Source organism: Paramisgurnus dabryanus, chromosome 11 (genome assembly GCF_030506205.2).
Source record: "Paramisgurnus dabryanus chromosome 11, PD_genome_1.1, whole genome shotgun sequence".
Classification (NCBI taxonomy): Eukaryota; Metazoa; Chordata; class Actinopteri; order Cypriniformes; family Cobitidae; genus Paramisgurnus; species Paramisgurnus dabryanus.
The window spans coordinates 32,090,166-32,102,507 of record NC_133347.1 but is presented as its reverse complement, the minus strand read 5'-3'; the positions used below and the strand labels follow the sequence as shown (position 1 = coordinate 32,102,507).

At 36.1% G+C, this 12,342-nt stretch overlaps 2 long non-coding RNA genes across 8 annotated transcripts; both read right to left on the bottom strand.

The window, feature by feature from the left end:
• Window positions 1–326: 326 nt before the first annotated feature.
• Window positions 327–11,930, bottom strand: LOC135729904 (uncharacterized). Of its 2 annotated transcripts, none has more exons than XR_010525800.2 (5): window positions 11,642–11,930; window positions 11,356–11,435; window positions 10,340–10,414; window positions 688–745; window positions 327–566 (listed from the first exon to the last, which is right to left on the bottom strand). It is a non-coding gene; the product is annotated as an uncharacterized lncRNA (long non-coding RNA). The 2 variants fall into 2 exon arrangements; XR_010525799.2 differs by having other exon boundaries at window positions 328–566; window positions 11,356–11,440; window positions 11,642–11,929.
• Window positions 2,133–9,118, bottom strand: LOC135729902 (uncharacterized). Of its 6 annotated transcripts, XR_012337971.1 has the most exons (10): window positions 8,952–9,118; window positions 8,509–8,554; window positions 7,865–7,881; window positions 7,737–7,754; window positions 7,386–7,572; window positions 6,369–6,494; window positions 6,226–6,277; window positions 5,826–6,117; window positions 4,072–4,140; window positions 2,133–2,851 (listed from the first exon to the last, which is right to left on the bottom strand). It is a non-coding gene; the product is annotated as an uncharacterized lncRNA (long non-coding RNA). The 6 variants fall into 6 exon arrangements; XR_010525794.2 differs by lacking the exons at window positions 2,133–2,851; window positions 4,072–4,140 and having other exon boundaries at window positions 4,156–6,117; XR_012337972.1 differs by lacking the exons at window positions 2,133–2,851; window positions 4,072–4,140 and having other exon boundaries at window positions 4,156–6,117; window positions 6,377–6,494.
• Window positions 11,931–12,342: the final 412 nt, after the last annotated feature.

Sequence of the window (12,342 nt, the reverse complement as noted above, 5' to 3'; positions counted from 1 at the left end):
GAGTGAGAATCTCGGGTCAATTCGCGGCTCGCGCAGATCCGCAGGTCTCTCGAGTTTGCAATGTTTCCGGCTCTGAGTGAGAATCTCGGGTCAGTTCTCGCGCAGATCAGCCGGTTACGAGTGGATTTGTAGTGCGAGCGAAGTCTCATCAATAATGTTGAAAGAGGTTTGTGTGTGTGGTGGCGCTGTTTATGGTTTTACATTGAATTGTAGTAGGACTCAACTGATCCGGGTTAATGACACTAGAGACTCGCGACTCATGAGTTAATTTAAAGATCCGGGTTAAAGATCCGAGTGAGTCACGACTCGAACAGGTCTAGTGTGTGGTGGCTCTATCAAAAGAAGGTCCAGATTCTATTGGGGTAGAGGCATGTTTGTTTAGGTCATTTCAAATGTTAACATTTGCTTTCAAAAATAGTGCACTCTGCCTTTAACCAACTTAAGATAAACCTATAAAAAGCTGAACTAAAACACAAAACAGTTTAGATGTCACATGTTTAAGTGGAGGGTGACTTCTTCTTGCAATTCAGACACCGTAGTAATTGAAGACTGCTTTATCACACGGGCTGTGAAAAGGAAACAGAATATACCAATTAACCAATAATGAATGAACATTTGGCTATCCATGTTTAAAATAAATTGGCATAGATATACATGTATGGAAGTTTTGTTAACTTCTCAGTTTACCTTTTAAAGCTTTGACTGTGTCCTCATCAAGCGTGTCAGTTTTATCTGTCAGAGCACTCTACAAGTGGGAATGAAGATAGGATTAGAACAGGCTCATGAAATAAAGCAACCTGTGTGTATTACAGGATATGTTTTACATTGATAATTGTGTTTTATTTGAACCTAGATCATTTTCCATTGTTCGTCTATTGTGGTCTTGCAAACTTAAGGTTCACCTCTGTTTAAGGAGATTTAAGGAAATCAGAAATGATGCCAAACAGGGCTCCAGACTGCTATCAAATGGTGGCATTTTGCCACCTAAGTTTGAGAGTGTGCCACTGAATTTTACATCCGGTCGCACATGTGCGACCAGCAAATTTGACCTTTTTTTTGTGATATGACCACTGATCTATATAAATGACTGGATTGCGCATAGAACGCTTGACGTAACTGCGTGAGGTGAAGCCAGCGCAGAGTTCGAGCCGCCATCTTGGTATACCCAACCGGCAGAGAGCGTCATTGACTTCCATTCAAAATCATGATCAAAATTTACCCCCTTTACAGCGTATCAGTTACACAAGGTTAATTTTTAGGATATGTGTACGTTAATTATTTGTTAATTCTGGTGTTATTTGCAATGTTTATGTTTTAATCGGGCAGGATAATGGATTTATAAAAAACCGTTAAGGTGAGTGTGTCTGCTGCATTTGCTAATGACACAGGTATAAATAAAGTTTTTTTTGACATTCAGCTACACTGTGACGGTCAGCGTTATATCTCTAAATAAGTTTAGGTAACTTGTAAGTTAAGATAACATAATTACAAAACTAGCAAATTATTGCATGCACATACTGTACAAAGCATGATTATTTATTTAGATTTCAGAATGAGCACGTTTATTCCCAGACAGCACACATACATCTGGCCGACGTTGTGCCGACTTTCAAAGTTCCATCGGCAAGATGTCGCTCAGGGAGCGTTTGCTCATTGGGAAGATGTCGTCTAGATGTCGGCATCTCGTCGCAAATGCCCTCGGGCCGATATTTAAACGATGCAATTTCAGCCGCTCTGCACGGGCTTTACCGGGCATTTATTTATTAATTTAAACCTTTATTCATTCACATTTATTCAGAATAATGTGCTTCTTTGCAATAATAACTAAAAACAAGTACACCACTGTCAATAACCGTTGCAAATTTATTCATTTGACAAATATAACACATAAACAACTTGGATAAATCAGTAACAGAATATTTAGATGTGTCACACATAAATTACATATTCTGTAACTATTATACACTGCTATACTACTGTGTAAACGTTTTACTTACACTTAACTAAAATATTTCTTATACCCTTCAAAATAATATACTCTTAAGGTATATGATTCAATTACGTTTGTGGACAAAAATATAGTCTCAACATATACATTTATTTCAATTGAGAACTAAAATGTAATTTAAATTTTTTTTTTTTCAAATTACTTGGACAAAATGATAAAATAAACAAGTAATTCAAGCCCATAATACATGGAAATTTCTTTAAAAATATCTCAGGGTGAGATCTCAAAAAATTACTGAAAAAACCCAAGGGTATATATTTCACATTCTAGGCAAAGGGTGGCTGCATTTGAAATGCTAAAATATAACAGTTTGGATTTCAGAAGTTTTAGTCTCAAGATAATTCACATATGTTGTACAAATGGGAAAAACACGGCCTGTGAAAACCCAGCAAAGTATTTCTTTGTGACTTACTGTTTTCTACATAAAATCATCCTACACAATTCAGAAAACATTCTCTGAAAAATTAATCTTGACATCTTCAATACTGACTGAGTAAGGTCATGCCAAAGACTGAACTCAATGTTAAATCAGTAAATTCAAACTTTAGATGTCATAAGATGTTAAGACAGTAGCCTGGATTTCATATACAAGGTCACATATTTATGTATCTTAGAAATATATTGTAAATAATAATGTGCATGTACATAACAAAAACATTTAATCATAAAACATTCTCGTCAGGTCTTCTGTCTTTATTTACTGCACTCGTCTCTGCAAGCAGTGCCTTTAAACCTTAGAGGTTCCTCTTTGTTGCCTTCGTTTCCTGTCCCGAACACCGCCTTTTAAACATCTGGACACCACTTCTTCCTCTCCATGGTTCCTCTTTGTTGTTTTAGGATCACCTAAAATGTAAACATCCAACAAAAAATTATTAATCATACGATCACATTTTTATATTTAAATTTAAGTGCCTATGGCAAACATGAACAATCGTGTATATTGGATAGATAATCAAAAAGTGGACCCACAAAGCATACAGTACTTTATGTAAGCATATAAAACATCTGGTCTACTGTGTTGTTGCATTCCTGAATGTCTGGCTGTGCATTATAAACAGTGTTAATTCTTCTTTGCATCCTCAGCTACAGCTATACTTAAAATGAGTGCTATAGGAGGAATTAATGCAAATGTCTTGAAAATTATACATTTTATTGTTAGAGATATCTAAAGATAACAGTCACCCACTTGCTTACCACCAAACTGTGTTGAACAAGTGCTTGCATCAGTGTTCGTGTAATCGAGTAAAGTATAACCTTATTCACACAGCACTTTGGTCCCAGAAAATATCCGTAAAATTGGCAGAGAGGCATTTGTGTGAATGCAAACATGTGTCGTAGATGTTCTGGGATTGTTCCAGGAAAGAGGACCTAGTAACATTACTGTAAGATACCTGGAAAGCCCTCTTTGTGAATGAGAAGCAGAAACAATAGCGTAGTTTTGAAGTTATGGTTCAGCTCTTTAAAACAAGGGTTTTACAAAGGTCGGCAAACTGGACCGAAGCAGAGATCAGGGAGCTCGTCACTATCCACGCTGAAGCAGAGATCATTTAGCAGCATAACAGTTCTAGCGCATCAGGCGCTCACATGAGCTTATATTAAACAAAATACATGTGCGTCATCGCAACAAGATATACCATTCAGCTCTTTAAAACGGGGGTTTAAATGAACATTTACATTCACGATGAGAAATGTCTGCAAACTGGACTAGGACAGAGTTCAGGGAGTTTCAAATATCCACTCTGAAATTGGGTTAATTCATGTGCATACTAGAACAGCGCATCACGCATTCCATTATAGTCTTATCATAAACAAAAATCCAGTCATCTGCAGAGAGATATAATCAATAATAACAAACCTTCAGACACTGTGGATAAAACCTATCAAGTGCAGGACTTTAAACCCATCATGTGTCTTTACGGCATAAACACAGATTCCGGAAAATCATTGGCAGTGTGAATGAACCAAAAATCTAATGGTCCTGGACCAAGTTTAAGTATAATATGAATGGGCCCTTCTTCAATGTATCGTGTTTAACAGATACCAAGTTGCAAAGTTTGTCTCACCTGTGGGCTACAACACTTAGTTCTGTCCTAGTATACGCCTTATTCCTCGGTCTAGATCTCACCCAAACACTGTAAACGGAGCAGAACAGAAATGTTAATTTGTAAGTAGAAATGATAAGTGGACCCAGATTTGTTCCAGAATGTATTAAATGAAGTTAACATGGCCTGCTTTGTCTAAGATAAAGGATAAAATGCACTGTTAAATAAAACACATTTTAAAAGGGTTGAGTTGTCTGAACAAAGTCATCTTGTTGCTTTGACGTCTTTGTTTTAGTTTATCTTTACCATTCTGCTTGTTAACAGCACACATCATCAGTAATGTTCAATTATTACTTTATGCATTACTTTATTATTTTATTAATGTTAAACACACCTTCAGGATCGTCAGTGTACTCAAATAGATAAGACTGAGCAGTGTTGATTTACCACCAGGGATTTTGATCTGTAACTGAATTCAGTCAAAGCAACAAGATGACTGTCTGATGACTCGAATGAGTTAAAGGATTACTCCTCCCACCAAAATGAAAATTGACTGATTATTCAAATTCATGTCATCCAAGAAGTTATCTATTACTTTTTTAACAGAACACAATCAGAGTTATATTAAATAATTTCCTGGTTCTTTACATTTATATATTGTATTTATATTTTTGCTTTATAATGTCATTGACTGGGATCAATGTTTTTCAAAGCTTAAAAGTATATCCATCCATCATTAAAGTAATCCATATGTAACCAGTGGATTAATAAATGTCTTCTGAAGCGAAACAATACGTTTGTGAGAAAAACTATTCATATTTATTGCTTTTTGTGATAGAGACAAGACATTTACAAAGTTAAAAAGACAATTTAAATATGGCAGCACGTGTTATCGCATTGGATGTTATGCATCTCATGACTAGTCGTAATATGAATTGTGATGAAACGCAGTAGAGACACGTGAGAAACAATGCGATTGAGTTGTTGTAGTCTGTTTACATAACGTATGCATCGTAACTCGCTTAAAGCTTAAAATATAAAGTTTTTCTCATAAGCCTATCATTTTGCATCAGAAGAACCACTGGGTTATATATGGATCACTTTAATGATGAATGGATGCACTTTTGGAACTTCAAAACATTGATGCCCAGTCAATGCCATTATTAAGCATTGAAGAACCAGGACCAGTGGCGGACAAGGACTTATTTTCCGAGGGCGCACAATGCAATGCGAAGCTCATCCCAACATGTATGTAGCCCGTTATGTGTGTGGTTCGTCATTTTAAGATATGTGTTAGGCGTGTCGCATGTGAATCACGTGTCATGTCAAAATAAGTGCCTGCTGCACACACGTCTGAAGGGTTTATGATAAAAGATACCTGCATTATCTCATGTGTAATCAGAGTTTAATGTTAAGTGAATGTGTTGTGTGTATTTTGTGAACGTGAGCATCTCTTTTATCATAAAAGGTTTTGACGCGTGTGCAGCAGGCACTTCTTTTGACAAGACACGTGATGCACATGGTTTACATGACGCAACAAACACATATTTTTGAAAACACGAGCAACACACATGACACTCTGAACACTTATTTTGAATTCGCACCCCTCAGAAGAGCAGTCATGAGCTGCCACTGGCCAGGACAGTATTAAATATAACTTTAATTGTGTTTGGCTAAAGAAAGAAAGACAAACATCTTGGATGACATGGGGTTGAGTAAATAATCCTTCAAAGCTAAAAGTTTACGTAAAAATGATAATTGTATCATTTACTCACCTTCATGTTGTTATAAACTTGCCAAAAATTCTTTAATCTGATAAATGATGTCAATCATACAGTTGATGGTACCCATTGACTTCCATAATAGGAAAAAGACATTTTATTGAAGTAAATGAGCAGCTGTGTACTTAACATGATTTATCAAAATATCTTGTTTTGTGTATATCACAATAAATAAACTCATGCCGGTTAAGAACATAAACAGGGCCTGTGTGATCACTAAAGCACAATAAAAAACATGTAAAGCTATCTTACCTTGAAATAAAATTTGACACAGACTACTGAAAATCTAATGAATGAAAAAGACAAAAAATAATATATTATGCACAAACGTTAAAAACAACATTGCAGTGTAGTGCTTAGTTTAATGTGTTTCAAATAAGTAAATTCAACTTACATTATTTGTATAGTATATATCAGTACAGTGACATGCACAAGTTTGGGCACCCCTGGTAAAAAAAAAGTCTGTTAATGTAAACATTTAAGCGAGGGGAAGATGAAATGATCTCCAACAGGCATAAAGTTAAACATGAAACGCACATGATTACCACTGTATGTAGTCCAGTGCTGGCATCGTCTGAAGTCCTTGCAAGGGTCGATGTCATCTTTCCATTTGTGTTAGGTCATCTGACAGAGGCAGGATCCAGACTGCAGCTCACATAATTGCTAGTAGAAATAGAAAAGCAAATTGAGAAAATTTGCATGACTGCTGTTCATAGCTTTTTAGGTAGTGGATAGTTGTGATTATTAAGTTATTTATAACCTGAGGCAAAGGTTAGTGAATGCAATTATGTGTATGCTAGACTTAGAGCTGTTGTGTTTGGTCGATAGAATCGGCGGTGTCAATTTCAACGTCGATAATTAGTCAACATAAATATTGTGTCATCACGACAAAAATATAGTCTTTTCCCCTTTGACATGGCAGATTTAAATGCAGATTAACATTCACAATGAGAAATATCTGCAAACTGGACTGAAGAAGAAATCAGGGGGCTCGTCACTATCAGCTATGAACATTCACCAGCATAACAAAACAGCGTGTAACGCAGTGCTTCCCAATCCTGGTCCTCGAGCACCCCCTCCCAAAAACTTATTTAAAACACCTGATTCAAGTTATCAGCCTCCTTCCAAAATGGTAAAAATGTCTCCCTAACAAGCTGATGAGTTAAATAAGGAGACAACTAAAAATTTTTGGGAGAGGGTGCTCAAGGACCAGGATTGGGAAGCACTGGTGGGAAGCACTGGTGTAACGCACTCCTTTATGATCTTATTAAACAAAAAAATACACGTGTGGTTTCTCGAGAGAGAAATCACGGATAAGCAAACTACAGATACTACAAAAAAACCTACCAAGTGCAAGACTTTAAATATGTCATGTCTTTATGGCATGTGTGTGAAAGCACAAACAAATCCAGAAAACTATTGGCAGCGTGAATTAACCAAAATCAAATAATCCCAAACAACTCCCGGATGTGTACTCTGTATTTTTTCCATAATATGTGAGTGAAAAGGGCTACAGACATTAACCATTCATTGAAAGCAAGTTGTCCACTGAACCTTAAATGTCCTTGTCAGTATCGGGAAAGCGGTCCTGAAACAAATATCCTTGTCGTAAGAGATGTACGGCGTACTGTCTCGAGTAAACATATGGAGTCCTTCTTTAGGATCTCTGACTGCCGCACTCTGATGTTGTTCACCTGGCGTGTAACATGACAACCCAAATTGTCTTCATTATCCCAGGCACCTGCACAGAAACATTGAGAACACAAGCACCAGGGAAGCAGTGAGTGTGCGTCTTGCCTACACTTAATGTAGCGTGTACATGCCGGGCGATGGAGGCCCCGGTGATCCCAACATAGGGGGGATAATCAGTTATAAGTGAGTAACAGCTGGTTAAAAATAACTTACAGCAAATGATGTTGTGATCTGTTTTGCAAAGACATAAAACATAACAATTGAATATTACAGATTTACATAAATGATGTCCAGTTACACACACTAAAATGTCTTGAGGTGTCTGTTAGTGAAATACTTACACAGCAGTGCCAATGACCTGTTAACACACAAGAAGAGAGGAAACATATATGAGGGAAATATTAGCTAAGGAAAAAGGCAAGAAATTTATTCAGTCATTTCCAGCCCTTGATGTGTTTAAAATCCACAGTATGGCAAATGACTATGATATGAAACACCTGTTCATTAAATCACTGTACATTTCATACATCTGATATACAATAACGTAAATCAGATTGCACTGTGCATAACAAAATGGTTGTCAAAGAAGCTGAACTAACTTACATAATGCCAATGTAAACATCTCTTGTTTGTGTTGTTTTTAAATTTGCTGCCATTGTAAGCACTCAAACTATCATAGAGATCATAATAATACACTTTATACAGTAACTAAAACTGCCAGAGCATCATAAATATATATAGAGACAAAAAGCATATTATTCACACTCACTAAATGTGTTTAAAATGACAATTTACCTCAGACAAGATATTTGCAAAAGCTTTTCTAACAAACGGGACAGAACAATTAACCATAATATTATGTTGATAATTTAAACATCAAACAAACACTCAAAATGAAATGAAACAACCCAAATTACTATGTTATTGAACTCAATTATATAATCATCGATAATCATCCTCATATTTTTCCTAAAATGTAAATTACCTCAGAATACTTCCAACTGCTGTTCAGAAAAGCAATGGCCATCTGCCTATTAAGTTCATCGTTTATATAGCAACAAAAACACAATACTGAACAAGTGAAAGGTATTCAGATTGATTTCAAGTACCATGTTTTTTTCATAGCATAAAAAATTAGACGAGAAATTACCTTTCTGTCCTCACGTTAACATTACCTCTAGTCTGTCAGACTCTACATAACAACAAGCTGACACGTATTGTTTTACAGAAACATTTTAGAACAACTAAAAATAATGGAAATTATAATCTCTATTAAATAATACACAAACATTTTAGCAAAAATGCCTCAAATCTGAATAGCGCTGCTAGTACCACAAACGCATGACTTTATTAGCTGTACTGTAGTAGACGGAGTGCCTTATACTAACTTTTAAGACTTTTAATATAAGATTTTTGTCGAAAACTTACCTGAGCCACGTACGTCTGCGAAGTCAGCTCCCGCATTTTTTCCTTGTTCATGGCAAGACGAGACTGTAGTGGCTTCTCTGGGTTAAGGAATATATCGCCATCTGTTGGTTTGGCATGCTCATGACAATGCATCATACCGGGGTTTTGCGTGTTCGAGTTGACGTGGAATTGTCTGTTTTTTTACGAAGGAGGGGAACCCAAAACAATGATACGTGTAAAACAAGCCAATAATCCCTTATTTGTCCTCACTTTCCCGAGTTGTCCTTTCTCTAACTTACTTGAGTATTAACGGCGGCTGGCAACCAGCGTATGTACATTACTGCCCCCTCCTGCTTCGGAATAATGGAACTTAGCAGCTGTGTGTCATTAAAAGCAAAGAAAGCGCTGCTATTTTATTTATTTTTACTTGTATATTATATTAAAACATTTACATTTACTTAACGGATTCCATTTTTCTCCACTTATTATCATTTACTTAGTTCTTGTACATACTTGATACACCCATGATGTCGCCTTTGCTCTGGTGGGTTGCAAAGGGAGGAGTAACTGGGCACGCACCAACAGAGAGAAGCGCGGCATCGGCCTCCGGTATAGTTATCCGACCCAAAGCCGACGTAACAGACAAGCTTGATGAGCGGGAAATACCGTTGACTTGACTGAAGATTTGGCCGATGCCTGGCCGATACTTATTAGATGTTTCAGATAAGGAGGCCGACGTACGCTCTTGAGCCGACGTCGGGCAGACGTACTTGTGCTGTCTGGGTTGTCATTAATACTAAATATGCTGCGGTCTGTCTGCTGATCTGATACTGTAATAAAGATGAATGTATAATAACTGTTTAAAACGCAAAATGTACAACTTTCAGTAAATAACTATTTACATGCTTTGGACGTTTGTGTTGTAATAATGTACAGGGTAACTTCAGATATAAAAACGAAGACGAGTAAAGTGATGTTTTATCATTAAAATCTGATAACGTCCATTGATTAAATAGAACGTTTGGGTATACCAACATGGCGGCGCGGTGGCTTCACAAGTGTGACGTCATGTGCAATCCAGTCATTTATATAGATCAGTGGATATGACACTAATCTGAAACAGCACATTGTACTTTCTGAATCTAAAATTAAAGTATTTATTAGTAATACAGTCTAAATTAGTAGACATGTGAATATTTGGTTAGCATGTTGTTTTACCGTGTGTGCCCCTAAATTTTCTGGTTGCGCCCCTAAAATTTTCAGTTGGGGGCCACTGTGCTCCTAGTAAAAAAAGTTAGTCTGGTGCCCTGCCAAATGGTGCAATGATGACTAGCCCAAGTCCCTTACAGCTTTACAATAAAAAAAAACGGTTTTTACAAGAATAATTCAAAAGGACAGAAATTAGCCACCTGGAATGGATGTGTTGCAAACGTTTTTCTTCACTCCACATTTGCCCCGATTCAAAAATGTCAATAGCAGTTGATCTGAAAACAACATGATCTCACAAAGTTCCGTGGGATAGTCACGGAATTTTTTGCTCATTTTTCCGTGGCATTCTCACGGATCTCCGCATATTTCCGTGGCCCTGCCACGGACTTTCTTTTTCGTGGCATTCTCACGGATTGGTTACTCAACTGCTTTTTCCTATTTTCAAACCATTGTCGCTTCGGTTTAGGGTTAGATTTGGTGTTTGCGTTAGTTTGTCACTTTAAGTATTGGTTTATACTATTTTTTCTAAAGTATTCTTTTATATTTTCTAAACTTTAATCAATTGTTGCCTGGCGTTGGGGTTAGAGTTGGGTTTGGGTAGGGATGTCATTTTATGTAAATCTAACCCTAAACCGAAGCGACAATGGTAAGAAAATAGGACAAAACAGTTGAGTTACCAATCCGTGAGAATGCCACGGAAAAGAAAGTCCGTGGCAGGGCCACGGAAATATGCGGAGATCCGTGAGAATGCCACGGAAAAATGAGCAAAAAATTCCGTGACTATGCCACGGAAATTCGTGAGATCAGGTTGTCTGAAAAACAACAGGCAGGTAAATGATGATTAATGATTTGTTTTCGTTTTAAGATTTACTTACCCCGAGTACAATATATTAAGACAATATAATATAATCAAACCCAGCCTCGGCAGTTTTACAATCTCTCATAAAAGTATCCTTTCTTACAATGTCATTTTTGTGTCCATATGTAATTAGAAATACATTTAAAAATAAACAAAAAGACAATAAGGTTGTCAAGATTGAACTGATATAAACATTAGCCATGGAACATTACTGGAGTTATAATAACCATATGGTCATATCATGGTATTTTCAGGTAAGACAGCTCAAACATTCATTCATTTTAAACTAACGTTAGCGTTGCAAGAGAAACATTAGAAAAACTTAAACGTGAAATCAAATAGCAACAACAAACTTACCACCAAGAATAAGTCTTTCTATGCGCTATATCTTCATTTGTTCCTGTCTACTTGGGATCTGGTTGGTCATATTTATGTCGCTGTGCTAAAAAAAATGAAAGGTTTTAATGATTTCTGAAATGCTTAAGAGAAATGCCTAACGTTAGTCAGAAAATAAAGATGTTCCAATTACCACACGCAACACAGACATAACGTTACATAAAGAAGCTGGGTTAAATGTAATGTAATGTTTTACTTATTTAATAGTTAACTAAATAAAGAAATGTGAAAGTCTGTCATCACTTACCCTCGTGTTGTCTCGTTCATCTCCAAACAAAAAGCGAAATACTTTTTCCCTCAACGTCAGATCCACTAAAACTGCTCATATTTTAAATCGAGTTGTTTTATCTTAGTCCTCTGGTGAAATATGATCGCCGATTAATTAAATAAATACGTTTAATGCAGAGTCGCCATCTAATTTAACAGTTTATACGTTTAATGCAAGCAACCGCATGCACCGTGAACAACTGAACTAAACTGAACAAGTTTCAAATAGCACCGTGACGTGTTACTATGACATCAACCAATCAGGTTTAGTCACGTGTGTCACGTGTGTTGTTTGAAATTAAACACTAGCAAACGTAAGATTTTAAGCAAATCTTTGAAAAAATAGCTTATTGTGCAATCGGAATGATATAATGTTGAAATGCTTGAGGAAAGTTCAATGTTAGCTTATTACAATTAATGAATCATGTTTTGAAAAAGTATGTTTTATCCAAATATACTAAAACTTCACTAGAAGTACATTTGTGTTTAGCATATTTCTTAAAAGTGTAATTATGCATATATTTATTACCAGCATACTTTTAGTACACTTAATATAAATACATTAAAAATATTCTTAAGTTTAGCATATTTCTTAAAAATGTAATAAAGCATATATTTATTACCAATGTACTTCTAGTACACTTAATATAAATACATTAAAAATATTCTTAAGTTTAGCAT